At 42.6% G+C, this 18,759-nt stretch overlaps 1 protein-coding gene and 1 pseudogene across 1 annotated transcript in view; both read right to left on the minus strand.

Moving 5' to 3' along the window:
- LOC139924043 (desmocollin 2-like protein) overlaps nucleotides 1–18,759 on the minus strand; it is a 374,665-nt gene that overhangs the window by 41,031 nt on the left and 314,875 nt on the right. The gene's annotated exons all lie outside the window — the stretch shown is intronic.
- Nucleotides 11,783–16,893, minus strand: LOC139924041 (uncharacterized; annotated as a pseudogene).

An 18,759-nucleotide genomic window follows, 5' to 3' on the forward strand; every position in this document is an offset into this window, starting at 1 on the left:
GAAGAAATTGTCTATTGTGACATTCCTTCCCTTTCCCACGAATGGCTCCACCAGCTTCAATACAACACTCTCTCCCAGACGCTGAGTAATGGGCCTGCTCTCGTCTTTGCCGAGGTACGGGTAGCTGTTCAGCATGTATTTGGTCTCGTAAAATCTGGTCTGCGTAAATCGGCAGCGCGCTTTAGTGGGGAACAACTGCTCGTCCACAGTGATGTAGGCTCCTGGTTTGTAACAGGCGATGCTGTTGTTCACAAATCTCCCCCAAACCCCGACATGCAGGCAAACTTATCCTTGTGGAGACGAGCTGCCCTGTTGGCCTTGTTGTCAAATCGGAGGAAGCGCATGATTTCCCTGTACCTGTTTCTGGCCATTGTTGTGGTGAAGAATGGTAGCCCCCATTCCTCCGACCAAAGGCTCTCCATTTCAATATTCTTGCTGAAGGCCCCTCGCACATACAGCAATGCTATGAACGCCTTCAGTTCCTCCACAGTCACATCCCATGACTTGTCCCCCACCCTATGTGCCTCGGCCACTGTGCAGTCCCGAATGTGCTGCAGCATGGACCTATCCAGCAAGCACAGAAACGCACCAAGCGGAGAGTCTATGTTGCGCTTGGCATGTGGTGTTGGTCCTGCAGGCTCTGTCAACACATTTTGGGCTTGTCTTCTCCCCGGCTGCCTTTCTCCTGGCTGAAGGACAGTCCAAAGGGTCCCATCTTTCCCTGTCTCGCCTCTCCCCTCTTGGGCTGGTGGTTGGTTTGGCACTTCAACAAAAATAAATTGTAGGTTTTATTATTTTTTCGCGCATTATGGTATTTTTGTTATCATTAGGCATAATAGACTACTATTAGTAGGGCTGGGTATCGCCACTGATTTCCCGAATCGATTCGATTCCGATTCACAAGGTCCCGATTCGATTCGATTTCCGATTCGATTCGATTCGATTCAATATCGATTTGGTTAGGGATATTTCAGTTACAATATCAATTTTGCTTGGATATGAAAGAGATTCTTAGAGAACTAATGCTGTAAATTGTACAAGGAACCCTCTAACCTGGTGCATTATTAAAAATATTAATGTTTACATTAAGAATTGACCCCAAAGCAGTTACATTAATGTACTTTTTATTTAACATGACCAACACACTACAGCAGTCAACACAATATAGTGCAAGCAGGGGGTTCCCCAAATTTTTGAGTAGCCAGCCAGATGGGAAAAGTAGCCGGCTAAGGGATGTTTGCGATGGCAAGATACATTTTTCCGGTGATGCATTTTTACCGAATTAATAAACAAACCTTAAATATGTTTATGAAAGCATGACTTAAAATAACATAAATAAACATTTTTATTACAGGATCAATGCTCAATTGAAAAATAAACTGATAATGTTTGACAATGTTAAATTGTGAATGTTTAATGTACTTTCTTCAGTCAGTGCAGAAGAAATAAGTAGTCTAAAACTAAAATATTATTACAAATAGTAATAAATATAATACCAAAGTGCATATTGTAGTCTTCTCAGAGCAAGACTAGATCTCTCTCCTGAGTACTACTGCACTCACAGAACTGAGATCCAATAATGATGGAAACATAAATCAGTTTAAATAATGATTTTACATGGTCATGGTAATGAAGCCCCTAAAATGATCTCCTCAGCTAAGGCCTTGTATTTAGCGTTATACAGTAGTTTCAGCTGTAACACTTCAGTTGAGTCCGTCGTTACCATGGCAACCGTTCGCTGCGCGTTGCGCAGAGGCTCGGCAGAGATCGCTATTATTTTGAAACATCTAAAAAAACGCACAACTCCCCTTGCAATTTCACGCACAGTTCAGTTATTAAGGAGACTGACAACCGCATTCTATAACCAAACTCACTACCTGAAAAATTCAGGTACTGATACTGAATTTGAGAGCGGATTCGGTTAGTCAGAGTAGTGTGAACCAGAACGGGACTGGACAGCTCGTTGTTACGTGACGTTAAGGCTCAACACTCGTTATGTTATGTAACATTATCATCCTTAATTTGAAAGAGACGGAGGTAAGTGTTGTGAGACATTCTCAATTTTTCGATCCAGTCTGTTTCCTCAACATTGCGGTTGTTTCAGTTCTGCGGCCTTCAGCCCAAATGTTGCTGTTAAAAGTATGAAGTTCCTGTGATGGAAAAAGAGAATATGATGCCACTGTCAGTGGCGGTTTATTAAGATCTTATGGATAAACTGACGCCTCTGGTTACTGGTGTTACTGGTGTCAAATAAACTGAAAATACAGGCGATGGTAGCCGCCATATTGGTCTGAAGTAAACGTTACTATGGTTACAGACATTATTTCCAGCCATCGTGAGATCGGAGGAGTGGAGTAACTCCTGTTACCCGTACAGACAGTCTGAGTCTAGTTATTTTACTTCAGTCTGCTCCAGTATGTAGGCTAACAGACATGCGCAGTCACTCTCATTCAAAAATTCTGTTGTCACTACCAAATTCTGGTAGTGTGAACATTTAGTGACATTCAGTTATAAAAGCAGCCGGCCAGACAGATGTGAGTAGATGGCTAAATAGCCGGCAGCCGGCGCTAGCAGGTTGTGCGACTCTACAGACTCTACAGGCATATATTGGGAATATATTAAAAGATCAATATCGGGATTTTATGAATCGATATCAGATCATTCAAATGAAGATCGATTTGAATCGGAAAATCGATTTTTTAAACCCAGCCCTAACTATTAGCCTGTTCTGGGTTACAGGCGCAGTGTAAAAATAGCCTAAATAAATAAATAAATAGGATAAATAAACAAATAAAATAAAAGTATCCATAAAAAGGCATAGGTATCCGAGATATTCACTTCTACAGCTAGCTGGGCTACATTAATTTCTCCGATAGCCCTAAACAATGCAGGATGGGCCACATTCAGCATAATTTTTGTCTGGCCATCAGCAGATCGCTTCGTTTCACTATATGGGAGATAAATAAACCAATAAATAGGCTAGACATAATAAACCTACCTGGCACAGATGAAGAGCTTGCACCTTGAAGTTGTGGCACAGATGGCACAGCGGGTGCGGGATTTGGGGCTCTCCTTTTCAGAGGCAGAGGAGGCTCGTAGTCAGAACTGTCTGGCTCCGGCAGATCATCCTCTTCATCACTGAAGTTTTCCACCGGCACCAACACCTCCTCACCATCGGACTCCGCTTCACCGAGGCCGTGGAACAATGCCAATGCCTCCTCCGTGGTCATATTTCTCCTCTTCTTTGGATCCATTTTGTTCTTTCGATTATTCTATTCTATTCTATGTTATTATGTTCTGCTATTCTATTCTATTCTGTTCTGTTCTATGCTATTCTAGCTATTCTGTGCTATTTAATTTTATTCTATTCTAATCCTTTTCTATATGCAGTCAATAGGTCTCATTCATTCAATGAATGTTATTGTAATGCCCGCTGGTTATATTAGAATATCATAAAATAACAGTATAGTTGCTAGGCAACCCAGGCAGTAAACAGCGAAGCGCGTGAAAATCGGAAAAAAACACATTCCTTCGCCTATTCACCTTATGTAGCTGCGCCCATTTGACCCAGTTCCATTCAAAAGCGATTGTGTTCCGACTTCCGTTTCAAACGCCGGCGGAATGAGGAAGTGATTTGAATCTGATGTAGCTTACGGCTAGTAAACTTTGTTTACAGTTTAAACACGTCGGTTTGCGGTAAATTACCTGACATGGATAACGTGGTCAACACATGGGAGCATACATCTTCTACACTGCGGCGGTCGGACGATATAAGTGTACCGCACCCTTCAACGATCAACATTAGCGACTGGGAGGATGACATGAGAAAATGGCCAGAAATAACTTACGGGGATATATTCAATTATTTCGTGCTGTCCCTTGGAGTAGATGGTGCCACTATGAAGAACTACAAGAGCACTGAAGCCTACCAGTACCTTCACAGTGGTAAAGTGGGCCGCGTATTACTCCACCAAGTAAGCGATCTGGTATTTCTGAAGGCTGATGTTCAGCCCAGCCAGTCGAGCAGTCCTGCTTCAGTTTTGTGGAAGATAAGAAAGTAGGATATGTTTTTTTTGTCTACAATGATGAGTAACATCTCCTGTTGTCGATCGTATGTGTAGTATATAGTGCCGTGCACTGATACTGATGTGATGAAGTTACTGATGTGGAGGCAGAGTAACATGACGTGTTTTGGTTCGGGTCATATGTCAGTGTGCATGTTATGCTATTTACGAGTGCCTGCAATAAATGTTGAGCTCATGCAGTTAAAGTCAAGTCTCTGGATATTCTTCTCATATACCAAGTCCTGTGGTCATATGGAACTATAACATGGTGTCAGAAGTCGGTCCAGTTCGTCATTTTGCCGAAGTCGAAAAACACCGGGGTTTTTACTAGCAGAGAAGCTAAGCTGACGCTAGCAGGTGTGGCGCACGAGGACTAGCGACGACAGGAGAGCTAGCGTCTGAAGATGGAACAGTTTAAATTACCATCACCGCTGGTGCTGACGGGCAATTTGGGAGAAAACTGGAGACGATGGGAACAGCGCTTCCAAATCTACATGACCGCAAGTGGTGCAGATGGTAAGGCAGAAAAGATCAAAGTAGCCATTTTACTGCACGCACTAGGAGAGGAGGCTCTCGAAGTGTATAACACACTTAATATTGAATATGATGAAGAAGAGACTATGGAAGAAATCCTAGCAGCTTTCAAAGCCTATTGTCTGCCCAAGAAAAATACAGTGTTTGAAAGACATCAATTTTGGGCGCACCTTATGGCAGAATCGATCACAATTGAGAAATATGTGACAGAACTCAGGCAAAAGAGATGATGAGACATGATCAGAGACAAGATTGTGTTTAGTATGAACGACAAGCGCCTGAAAGAGAGACTTTTAAGAGAGCCAAACCTTACATTGGAGAAGGCCATAGACACATGTCGAGCGGCTGAGACCGCCAGAGCTCAAATACAAGCAATGGGTGCAGCTACCCAGGAGAGAGCTGTACATGCAGTGCATAAGAAAAAACAAAAAGACAGTCAACCGTGGAATAAAGGACAAAAACAGCCAGTTAAACACACACAGAACAGTGGACAAGGGAACACATGCAGGAAATGTGGGAAATCACACCAGCCAAGGCAATGTCCAGCATATGGAGTATCCTGCCACAAGTGTGGAAAGCAGAACCATTATGCAAAGATGTGCGGGTCAGGCAAAGCACAGCATGGAAAGACAATGCATAATGTGAATCCAGAAATAGATGCCCTGTTTATTGGAACAGTGAACATTGATCAGCTAGACCCTAAAGTTGACAGGTTCTGGTACTCTAAGATAAATGTTGACAATATGTCTGTCGAGTTCACATTGGACACAGGAACAGAGGCCAACGTCCCGCCACTGAGGGTGTTTAAGTCCATGAAAAGGAAGGCCAGGCGTGAAAGGAGAGCACGCCTACTACTACGGCCCACAAGAACAGTGCTGGTGGCATATGGAGGGACGAGACTGAGGCCAGAAGGGATACTCACACTCAAGTGCTCCACACCCAAGGCTCAGGCAAGTCTACCATTTTATATATCAAGGCACTCCTCCATACCTATCCTAGGGAGGGAGGCGTGTGAAGATTTGCATCTAGTGAAAAGGGTGGACATTGACACACTGGATGTGAAACATACAACAACGAAAGAGGAGCTGATAGCTCAGCACCCAACTGTCTTTGAAGGTCTAGGGGAGTTTTCTGGAGAGTATCACATCCACACGGACCCCAAGGCTACACCAGTCATACATGGATGCAGAAAAATACCACTGGCAGTAATGGACAGACTCAAAGCCACTCTTGCTGACCTGCTACAAGCTGATGTGATTGCACGGATGACTGAACCAACACCATGGGTGAATAGCCTTGTAGTCACGGAAAAGAAAGACAAGAAGAAATTGCGGGTTTGCTTGGACCCCAGTGATTTGAACAAGGCGGTACTAAGACAGCATTACTCCATTCCTACAACAGATGATGTTTTGAGCAAACTTGCTGGTAAGAAGATATTCACAGTGCTAGACGAAAAGGATGACTATTGGCAAATAAAGCTGGATGAGGAATCATCGCTACTGTGCACATTTAACACACCATGGGGGAGATATCGGTTCAAACGCCTACCATTTGGAATCAAGTCAGCGAGTGAAGTCTTCCAGCAACATAACTGTGAAACATTCGGAGACATCCAAGGAGTTCACATCATAGCTGACGACATGATCATCGCTGCATCTACAGAGGAAGAACATGACGAGATAATACGGAAGGTGATGGCCAGAGCAAAAGATGCCAACGTGAAATTCAACAAAGAGAAAATACAGTATAAGGTGAGCAGTGTAAACTACATGGGCCACATTGTCACCTTAGAGGGTGTTAAGGCAGATGAGGCAAAAGTCAAGGCCATCGCTGAGATGCCATCACCTATTGACAAAGCAGGACTACAGCGAATGCTTGGCATGACAAAGTACCTAGCGCAGTATATCCCTGGTGAGGCCACCATAACAGCACCACTGAGACAGCTGCTACGGAAGGACAATGTGTGGCAATGGCAACATGAACATGATGATGCAGTCAAGAAACTGAAAGATGCTCTCACGAACCCTGTGCTCAGGTTCTTTGATCCAAAGAAACAGCTCGTCATACAGGCTGACGCGTCTAAAGATGGCCTGGGGGCGTGTCTCTTACAAGAGGGCCACCCAATAGCCTATGCATCAAGGGCACTGACAGAGACCGAAAAGAACTATGCACAAATAGAGAAGGAGCTCCTAGCTATAGTTTTCTCTGTCAAACGGTTCCAGCACTGGCCAGAAAGCACTGGTACTGGCCAGGAATGACGAGAGACGTAGAACAAATGGTCGAGACTTGTGGAACATGCCAGCAGTTCCAGCCCAGAAACCAGAAGGAGCCACTGATCTCACACGACATCCCTGAGCTCCCTTGGCTCAAAGTGGGGGCCGACATCTTTGAAATAAAAGGTCAGTCATTTCTGTTGATAGTAGACTACTTCTCAAAATACCCAGAGGTACTGAACATTAAGGACAAGACATCACACACTGTTATCAGCAAAATGAAATCGGTATTCTCTAGAATAGGAATACCAAAAGAGTTAGTGTGTGACCATGTTCCATTTGCAAGTCAGGAAATGAAAAACTTTGCAACATCATGGGGCATAAAACTCACTCATTCCAGTCCGGGTTATGCACAGTCGAACGGACTAGCTGAGAGATCAGTGAAAACTGTGAAACACGTGCTGAAGAAAGCGCAACAAACGAACACAGACCCTCATCTCGCACTTCTCACCCTGAGGAACACACCTGTAACAGGCATGGAGTACTCCCCAGCACAAATGCTCATGGGCAGAGTCCTCAGAAGCACTCTACCGAGCTCCACCACAGTTCTCCAGCCTGCAGTGCCCAAAGGTGTACACTCAACTCTCCAACATCTACAGAAAAGACAGCAGCAGTACTACAACAGAGGGTCAAAGCGGCTTCCAGAACTGCACCCGGGTAGCACTGTTCACATGGAGACAGCACAAGGTTGGCGTCCAGCTGTGGTCACCGCACAGAGAGATGAACCGCGGTCCTATGACATAGTGACATCTTCTGGTCAGCACTACAGACGCAACAGACACCATCTGAGGAAAACACCACACAGCACCCAGTTGAACTCAGAAACAGACTTACTAGATGACGAGCGGACCAGCACACCAGACACAGGCACAGCAGAGAGTGCTGACATCGAGCTCTCATCCTCGTCGAGGCCAGCTCAAACCAGAAGTGGCCGAGTTATTCGGCCACCTGAGAGGTACAAAGACTTTCTGATGAGCCGGCAGTGAAGGTCGCGCTCCAACTATGCTCATTTGAAAAAAAAAAAAAAAAAAGAAACATGAGCAAAGAGAGGATAATGGACTGTGTGAAATGCTGAATTAAAAAAAAAAAAAAAAAAAAAAAAAAAAAAAAAAACAGACTGTTAAAGAGAGAAATGTGATTTGAACTGTTTGGATATTTGAAATGTAAATTTTTGGTCTTTGCAGAGAGAAGACACAATATTATGCTCTTAGACACTGATTAGCCATTGTCATGTTTGACATTCCCAAGACAGTAACAGAAGAGTTATAGACCATCTGTACTAATGTGAGCTGCAAGTTCATTTGTTCTTATGTTGAAGCAAATGTGTGAGTTAAACAGTAACAGTGATGAGACACAAAGTTCAGTTCTAAACAGAAGTTATTATACCAACATTAAAGTGCAACTTTCATGTCGAGAAAGGAGGATGTAGTATATAGTGCCGTGCACTGATACTGATGTGATGAAGTTACTGATGTGGAGGCGGAGTAACATGACGTGTTTTGGTTCGGGTCATATGTCAGTGTGCATGTTATGCTATTTACAAGTGCCTGCAATAAATGTTGAGCTCATGCAGTTAAAGTCAAGTCTCTGGATATTCTTCTCATATACCAAGTCCTGTGGTCATATGGAACTATAACAGTATGTACCCTATTAAAGTAAAAACTCAAGTCACATTAGTTGATAGTCTTACTATAATAAACAATTATGTGGCTATGTTAGGTTAAAAATGATCAGCTGTTTTTTTTTTTTTTTTGTCTGGTCTAACCAGAAAATAGAATATTACAGGAAGACAATTGGCCCATGTGATGGAGCATATTAATTGTTTGCAGCTACTTCAATTCAAATAGCCTATCACAAAACTGAACTGTGAGAATGAGAATCATGGAGAATCTGTAAGTATTCCAGTCAAATCTCATATTGGCAGAGGAAGAAGGTAAGTAATATGGAGTCAAGGTAAGTGAGCTAAGTCAAATCTTCTCTATGTCAAAACATGATATGTCAGGTAAAAAAGGACTCCATGCACAAAGACTTCATTGCAATACACCATGTTTAGTAGTTGCTCACTAAACTGAAGCCGAACACTCAGCAAGCAACTATTAAATGTGATGTATGCAATGCAGTCTTTGTGCATGGAGTCCTTTTTTACCTGATGTGCCTCATGAAACTCTTTTTCCACCTGCAACAAAATTATTAAGAAAGTTATTAAGATTTAGTAGTCAGGTATCCTGGCTACTAAATCTTACACGATAAAAAATTGTCATTTCAGCTCTTGGACTCATTCAGAATAATCTGTAATATTCAGTAATGTCTCTTGAGTTGTCACCTTCTACATGATAGTAATCAGTTGCACAGGTTTGGGGTCCATTTCTCCAGCCATACAGAAATAGGCTGGAGATGTCACAGTAAGAATAAGTCTAATCATATCACTTGGAACCAGTAAGTAAGTTTATTATTAGGATATTCAGATGTCTGCCTCTTTGAATCTGAAAGATTTAGAATTGCTGTATATTGCTGTATATTGATCCAACCACTTTATTGTTACTTGAAATAAATGTCTTTATTTTATTCTGATTCTAATTTTCTCTGTCTCAGGTCCAGAATGCTGTGTCCCAGGGACTCACTGGTATAGCGTGCACTGATGAGCAACGCTACTGGAATGCTGGAACCCAGAGGAACCTTGCCCCAAAGCGGTTAGTGGACATCAGCTTCGCGCACCACAGAGCCACTGACCAATTTCAGCACCCAGAGGTAAGGCCACAATGTCCACCCCTGCCTCCCACCCCTGCATTTCATTCACATGAGAAGTTGAGGGAGAGCCTGAGCCACCTGAAGCTGCCTTTAGGAAGCCTGCTCTACAAATGTTGCAACGCTCAGCCAAGAGAAGAGCCATCCCCTGAAGAGATTCCCTTCCACATGGCGAGCATGATGTTCCCACCACCTGCCAGAAGTGTCTGTTATTTTACAGTACCTTCATTGCACTTGACCTGACCAAGTCTGCAACACTGGAGCAGATCACCAAAGAGCAGAGTGCCTCACACATGTGGTATGATGCTCGTAAAATTCGGATCACTGCTAGCTCAGCCAAGAGGGCTCCAGTCAGAGCCAGTCCTGAGAAGTTCCTGCAGGAGCATCTCTACCCAAGGTTCCATGGGAATGCAGCTACACGCTATGGGAAGGAGAGTGAGCTGGTAGCTTCCCAGTGGCTCGAAGGCTGTGGCTACTCTGTCAGTCACAGAGGCACTGTGGTCAGTGTAGAAGAGCCATGGCTGTCGGCAAGCCCTGATGGAGTGTTGAACACTGAGGAACTGTTAGAGATCAAGTGTCCAGTTTTGGGAAAATCCTTTGAGTCTCTGGAAGACCTCTTCAGTAGCAAGACCTCAGATGTGAAGATGGTGGAGGGGGCATTTCAACTCCAACCACATGGGCCACGTGGCTATTACATGCAGGTGCAACTGGGCATGTTCTGCACAGGGCTGAGAGCATCGAAGCTGCTCATCTGGACCCCATCCCAGCAAGCCTTGATCAGTGTTGTATATGATGCAAATTTCTGTGCTGCGATTGTGCCTAGGCTAAAGGCTTGCTATTTTAAACATATGCTGCCTCATATTGTCAATGAATTTCAGGCAGGCAGGTTGTCATTGAGTGATAGATACATGCAGCTTTGTGAAAGCTAGATCCAAACCCACTGTTCATTTCTGCTCTCTAATTCACCCTCTCTCTTCCTAATGCAGGTACCAATGCAAGGCCCTATGCCTTCTGCACTTCTGGAGAGCTGAAAGGAATTAACAGGTGTAAGCAATTTAACAGTAATTTCAGCTCCATTCATCATTCAAATAACTACAGAAAAGGATAAAATACTGCACACTCAAAAAACAGCACCATAGAGAAAGATTTAATGCTCATACCAATATTTCGGCCATGTTGCCTTCGATCACCACCTTGATGTTGGTATGAACATTAAATCTTTCTCTATGGTGCTGTTTTTTGAGTGTGCAGTATTTTATCCTTTTCTGTAGTTATTTTGCCACTACCAGCACCAAACTAGGACACTGGTGTGCGTTGATTTTTCTTTCAATTGATAACTTGAGCATTCACACATGAATGAAGATGAAATTACTGTCACTGCTGTTGTTTTTTTCCCCTTTTCTAATGCTCAACTTCTTTTCACATTGAGTGGTTAGTTGTATGTATGTATGAGAGAGTTACAAAAAAAAAGTAATTTCATTGTTGAATGCTGTTGCCATCAATGAACTTTGTTATAATTGTACATGTGTTTGTATGTCTTTTGTAAATAACAAGTAAACACATTTTACCCAATTGAGTATTCTCAGCAAAACTGACTTATTGCCCATGATCCTTCCCTTGGAAGTAATGCTAAGTAACAACTTATATCCTATTGGAAATTAGTGATATTATGGTGGTTCCAGTATGTTCCTTGTCTAGGTGATACAAGATGCAACACAAAATAACCAAACACTGACAGCAGGACTGCAGGGAAAAATCCACAATGTATTTAATTGGTCAACAATAAGAAGCACAAACAACAAACCAAACTCAACTAATCCTAATAATACTATCCTAATAATACTATCCTAATAATACTATCCTAAATAAAACAAAAACAAACAGGAGAAAAATATACTTAAAGAAAATGGCTATTCATCCCTACACTTCCTGGCCTGGTTAAAATGAAATATGTACATTATATACAAGTTTGGACAGACTGGACAGTTTAAGAACACAAGATAATGATATACATGGAAATATATATACAGTATATGCACCAAATAAATGGAAATATATACAAGTTTGGACAACTGTAGAGTTAGTTACACAATATACAAAAGGTTTGGAGATGAGGACACAGGCTTGATCCTGTTGCTGCTGCTCTGTTGACAACTCCAATCCATCTCACTCAGCATCTTCATGTATCATGTCACCTCACAGGTTACACAGGGAAGCACAAATTCTCAGAATTTTGTCTATTTTTGGTGCGAGGTTGATTGGCACAACCTGTGAAATAATTCTGAAGTGCTTTAGTCTGCATATAATACGCTCCACGTGAACTCTCACATTAGCAATCCTCCTTGTGCTGGTGGTGTCTTCTTCAGACAGCTGTGCCCCTCGTTTAGTAAAGGCCGGTATTGTGAGTTTGACCTTCCTTTCGCACAGCAGATCACGGATGGTGAAGCCTCGGTCAGCCAGGACCTCATCTCTTGGACGCAGGTACTCAGATGTAATGAATTTGTCACTACTCCTACCTCCATAAGCTGGGGAGATGAACATTATTAGGCCACAGGGTGCAATTGCCACCAGGTACTTGACGGTGTTCTGGGCATAGTAGTGGCTAAAAGACTCTGCCCGGGAGTCAAGATTCCTGGCCTTTTGGAGGGGGGTCTCGGAGCAGTCTATGATGCATGTTGTGCCTGGGTAGTGTTCTTTAAAGCACTGGGGCATTGTAGCACGGATAGTTTCCCTCGGAAGCCAAGGAATGTAGTCTCTCATATTTTCTTCCATGAGGTCAATCCAGTAGCTCAACACTCGGCTAACGACGCTCTGGGACACACAAAATCTTTCAGCCAAGTCCTCCTGGAGCAGATTAAGCCTCAACTTCATCATAGTCAACAGAAGCTACCTTTGTAGAGAAGTATGAGGTGTTCAGCCACCGAATAAAAGGCAGCAAGCGACAAGCCAGTATGGAGCAGAGAGAGAGCTTCGGTCCTAAGCAGAGTCTTGTAGAGAGGTTCTGCACATTGTGTTCCCTGGTCAGCAGTGGTGGGCAAAGGCATCAGGGGGAGACCTGAACTGTAGCTGTGAGTGTGCAGTCCTCCCACTGGGTCCCGACATCTCTCTGGGAGTTTGGCACATCCAGGTGATCCGTAGCCTCATGCTCCATGCTGGGTGTTGCATTGTCATCTAGTAAAATATTAAATTGTATTTCTTTAACAATATGTATAAACATACATAATTTTCCCACTGTAGATTACTATAAATGAAACATTTTCATTAACTAGCAAATTATACACAATGATGGCAAGTGGCAAATGATCTGATCTGTGCTTTACCAGATTATGTGGTCATTATTAGCCTGTTTGGTCCTACAGACTGCCATAGATATGCAAGGTGTTTCAGTAGGTATCCATTTCATATCAAATCAATGCAAAGGACTGTGCACTGTGTGACATGGTGAGGGAATGCAAGAATGAGTCTGTGATGATAAACAATTTGAACACTTATGCAGTAAGGACGTCTACTAACGTGTTATTCCTGGTGTTAACGTTTTTTAAGTATAATTTGTAGCCTAGTATTACTGAATGCTTAAATTGGATGTTAAATTAATTTGGTAACAAACTTTAAATGATACAGCTTTGCTTTTTGCCATTATTGTTGTTGTTATCATTACAAACTGTACACCTACTTTTCAACAAACAACCCGTGCAAACAGAGGAGCTTGATAATTTGACGTACCTGACTGCCTGGCTAGCACCCGACGTGGTTTCTTCACCGGAGCTTCATAGCCAAGCCACTTTTCTGGGTAGGGGTGCTCTGTCGTTGGCTTTTTATCCACAAAGTGGAAGGAACACACAAAAGGACGTTTGGGTGGGTTTTTGAGGTTCAAAGCCTTCAACCAGAGCCGTAGAGCTTTGTCCTCCTTCGGAGGTGGATGCAGGTCGTATGCGGCTCCACAGGTGCACTGAGACCGCAGCTGAGGTCGATGTTCAAAACATTCCTGCTGTAAAAACTCCCTTCGTTTCTTCCAATTATTATGGCACCCTCTTACTGAACATATTATAGTATAGTCGCATAGTCGAGACTCTCATCAAACTTGTCACTACTACCAAACAACTTCCGCTGATTCGCGCCGTGACCACCGGAAGTGCAAACACAATCGGAAGTACTCCGCTGACCCCCGCGTTGCCATGGAACATAAGGTGAATAGACATAGCGGTCCCTGGGACCGCGCTTGGCGGTCCAAGGAAGAAATGATTATTACTCTCTTACCTTTTATTGCATAACTTTAAAACTTTGAGAGACAATAAAAAACACATATTTAGGAAAAGTCATGGACTGGTGGGGTCATATTTTTTATTGAAATAGAGTTACATGCATTAGAAATATCAAAACGGTCCCACAGACCGCAGCGGCGGCTGCAGTGTTAATAAATTATTACCAAATTAATGTTGAGCCAAGATTGGCAGCCTCTACCAGTCCCTACACTGCATTTTACATTGGAAATCTGCTGGATTGCTTTATATGGAGAGAAATGACACATTCTGAAAGCTTGATACTAATTTTGAAAGTTTGAAGCTCAGTTTTTATTTGAATCTTTGCAGGAATTAATTTATTCTGTTTGAAGCTCCGTGGTCTTAAGAAAGTTTTGCAAACTTCAAATGAACAAGCACAGATCCTGTACAGACTCACGGCGCGTCTGTTCAGTTCTATGCACTGAAGCACTGCGACGCGGTTAAATTACCTAATTCCACTAACGTTACTTAACCAAACCTCAAACCCATATCTGTGTAAAGCCTGACATCTAATGATAAAAAGCATGCTACTGAAATTGCCGCCTGCATTGGCTGGTCTTTGGTGATGTCACCTTCTATAGAGTACAACAGGTGGTGACATCACTCAACATCAATCACCTCTTTAAATACCACAAGATAATAACGTTACCTTAAAGTTTGTAGGGCAGCAGAAGACGTGTTACTGTCTACAAATCCCCTTACTAACAGGCGAGTTTCACTTTTGTTTTCACACCAGGAGACTGTGGATTGAATACAATGCTGCTGGTCTGCTGTCTGCGCATCTCCAAATGACAAACATGATGTGATGCGCACGTCAAGCGCATTAGAGATCCATTTAGATCAATTTATATACACTGATCAACTTTTGATTTTATGCCTCTGTATGGGAAACACTGTATCTCACAGTCAAAGACGCCCTCTAGAGGCCATCTCACGAAGCGCATCATCTCACGAAGCGACAGATAATTGACTGACTGCTTGCCCTGAATTTGCCTTGTGATGCCCTCAGCTGTGCCGAGGGTAAAATATCTGTCTTTGTAATTCCAGTTTGAATACCTGTCAAAAATGTTTCAATGATTGTAACGTAACTAAACTTTAAATTATTTTTGCGGGTGTCCTAGTGGCTCAGTGGTCTAAGGCAGGTACCATGTATACGCAACGTCCTGCCTTCGAATCCGGCCTAAGACCTTTGTCACTTGTCATCCCCTCTCTTTCCTTCCTCTCCTCTCTTTATCCTCTCCAGGGGCGGTTTTAGTGATTTGGAGGCCCCAGGCAAAGACCAATGTGTGAGGCCCTTCTCCATTTTGCTTAACGCAATCATAGCTAGTGAACAAAAACTATTTGGAGGCAGCTCTTTTCAGTTAACAAAGCCACAGAACTAAAGGACAGACCCAAATGAGAATCCTAACTGTTCTAACTGAAGAACTTCAAATGACCTTCAGTCACACACACACACACACACACACACACACACATACACGCGCACACACACACTCAGAGCTCTTCATCTGATGCACAGCACCGCGACCGCTAGGTGTGGAGAACAAGATGAGGGAAGCAGAAAGGGATACTATACTACGGAACAATACATTGGCTCTTGTACATATGAGAATTGATAACTGGGCCGAGGTGTTATGAAAAATGTCCTAGTGAGATATTACGAACAATGAACCTCATGCAAGAACCACTCGTACAAACAGATTCGTCCCTAAATTACTCGTACGAGCGATTTAAGAGAACTTGCCGCATTCACCAATTTAGAATTTTCTCTTAGGTACGAACAAAATCTACGAGTGGTCCAGACCTGTCGTACGAGTCACGTACAATCAACCTGCCGTTCTCCAAAGCAAAAAAAAAACTTTGTTGTTGACTAATAGATTGTATCTCTGTCACTTTGAAGACATTTTGAGTTTGAATACCGTATTTCCTCTAATATTGGCCCGGGCCTTTATTTACCTCAACTGCAGAGGGTACCAGGCCTTTATTGGAAGCAGGCTTATATTAGAGACAGGCCTTTATTTCTAATTCCCTCTGTTTGATAAGTATATTTGCTCATAATTTAGTACGAAGCCTCCTTGTTTTCAGATCTGCTTCTGTTGGGGTACGTTAGGTAGACGTTTTTTTGTTACTGCAATGCACTACGATAATTATGGTAATCGACGACGGCATGCTCCAGAGACTTCCGCCGGCCGAGCCATCTTGTGGCACTTGTACGTTACTACAAACTACAGTTACAAACAGGCACCAGGAGTTTACCGGTATCCACCGTTGTTTGCATGTAAGCTGAAGCTAACTGAAGCTAACTGAACCTGGGCGCCGATGTGTTCCCGGTGATCTGGCCGAGATTTCGGCGGGGGTCCGGGGCTTGGATCGGGAGGATCAATGCGGGCCGTGGGCGCGGTGGAGAGGACAGCGGCGGAGAGAGGAGACAGACACGGTCCAGCCATATACTAGGTTTTGACCTAGTCTTGTTTCGCTCTTGTTTTGAGGCCGGCCTTTATTTGTTCGTGTCGACGACGGCCCCGGCCATTATCGGAGACCCGGCTTTTAATTGACTACAGGCCACTATTAGAGGAAATACGGTATATGTAAATGACACTGTAATGTATAATCATGTTGAGATTAACTACAGTGGGTATAGTCACAGGAAAAATAGCAATCTCATAAATATCCATACATAGTAGCCTATAAGTGTACTCAATACAAAGACAAAACAAAAAACACTAATAATTGCCAGGTTATTTGATAAACACTCAGGTCAGACAAAGGCAAGGTTAGATTGTATTGGGGCAAATACATTATGGAGGGAGATGAATCTGATTTAGACTATTGTACTCCAGTTGATAACGTTAATGTGGGTAAGTGCAAGTGAATCTAAATTTTAAAAAGAGAAATGGCTTTAGGTCTTACCATTAGAGTCATGCATAAGCCTATATCATCACATGCTGCAGCAGCTTGCAAGTTGCTGTCCAGGGCGACATCCTCCTCCTGCCGCATCGCCAATTATGGCAGGTATAGGCCTATTCTTTCATCTGTCTTTGTAACGGAGAATTCCTCTTGGCCCCCTCCTGTTGCAGTCATGGATCGTCTTGCTTTTTGCATCTAATTTCATGTCAAGCCATCTTCTTCTTTTTTATTTCTGTGACGGTGCCCTAACGACAAATCAATATAGTCCTATAATATTCCTATAATACTCCGATAGGGACTTAGAGTGTCTGTGGTACTCACTAGTGAGTTTATAGTGACCATATCATGGTATTTTCATCTTCTGTAGTATCATTATAATATTCCTATAGGGAATTATAGATTTGTTGGGATATTTATTTAGTATTCATCTAAAATGTAGTATAGGAATACTAGGCCTATAGTTGATTTTCGTAAAGGAACGCACAACAGACGACACTGCATTAACAGCACAAGTTATTTTTTCCCATTCCTTGGCTTTAGCAGGGCCTCTGATTCCACTATTGAATTATATTAAATATTATATGCTTTGGTTGACTTATTTCTGATAGTAGGACTTTGTTCTCAGAGCTGGTAGACTTCTCCTTAGTCTTCCGTGTCATTTTTATGAATGAAGCTTCCCAACATATGGGCCGGACCCCTAACCTTATATGTCATTATTGGGGCGTCAATTATGCAAATTCACAATTCTCATGAACGTGCATTCATTTAGAACAGGTGGAATTCATAAAAAAAAAATTCACGAGGCCCTTTGGCGGACGAGGCCCCAAGCAATTGCCTACCTATGCCTTATGGTAAAACCGCCTATGCCTGTCTCTCTACTTTGAACTATCAAATAAAGGCGAAAATGCCTGAAAAAATAATATTAATTAAAAAAAAAAATTTGTATTAGTCTAAGTAATGATTGCTCGTAGCTTGTAAAGATGAAATGAAATGTAATTGTGATTAGCTGTGATTACATGTTAAGCTACAGCACTCTCTTCACAAAGGCTCAGCCATTAGTTTTCAGAGCTATGAATCCTGGGAAAAGTTTGTAACTTGTAGGTTTTGTCACCTTGTAGGTGAAAACTCCTGTAAACTTGGCACCTGGGGGCTCTCGGCCAATCATCTGAGCTTTTGTATTGTATAGCTTTATTATAACCTTCCTTTCCTTGGTAAAAAAAATAAAGAAAAATTCTATGTGAAATGTTATGTCAGAATTTGTTGGCAGCACGCACTTAGAGTTGTTTGCTATCTCACAAACCGATACAGTTCTAGGGAAGAAAAGTAGCGGGCTAATGTTAGCTCATTAGCTGTGTGTTATTTCTGTGTAGCCGGCTAATGTTAACTCAATATGGTGTGTTATTTCTGTGTAGCGGGCTAATATTAACTAATTAGCTGTGTGTTATTTCTGTGTAGCGGGCTAATGTTAGCTCATTAGCTGTGTGTCATTTCTGTGTAGCGGGCTAATGTTAGCTCATTAGCTGTGTGTTATTTCTGTGTGTTCATTCTCTGCATATACAGTACAAAACAAGAACCCTATACCCTATACCAAGATATCACAATTCATTTGACAATGATATAATGACGTTTAAAAATGATACATACAAGACCTTTAAGTCTATATTTACTGATGAGAGTACATTTTAGGATTGGTAGGTAATCAGTACTGGCAGTGCAGAAGTGGAAGCAGGGCATCACTTGCTGTGATGAGAGCCAACCTGGCGTCTTTGTGGCCACACTGAGAGGCCGACACCCAAGCCGCCTCCCCGGGAGCCCAGAGCAGATTAAAGAGGCAAATAGCTGGAACATCCTCTAATTGAATTCCACGCTGAAACGAGGGAACCAATTTCTCCCTCAATCCCCAAGTTGTGGGAATGAGCTCGTACATCAGATCTCCTTTTTTATTGTGTGTGTGTG

Source organism: Centroberyx gerrardi, chromosome 9 (genome assembly GCF_048128805.1).
Source record: "Centroberyx gerrardi isolate f3 chromosome 9, fCenGer3.hap1.cur.20231027, whole genome shotgun sequence".
NCBI lineage: Eukaryota > Metazoa > Chordata > Actinopteri > Beryciformes > Berycidae > Centroberyx > Centroberyx gerrardi.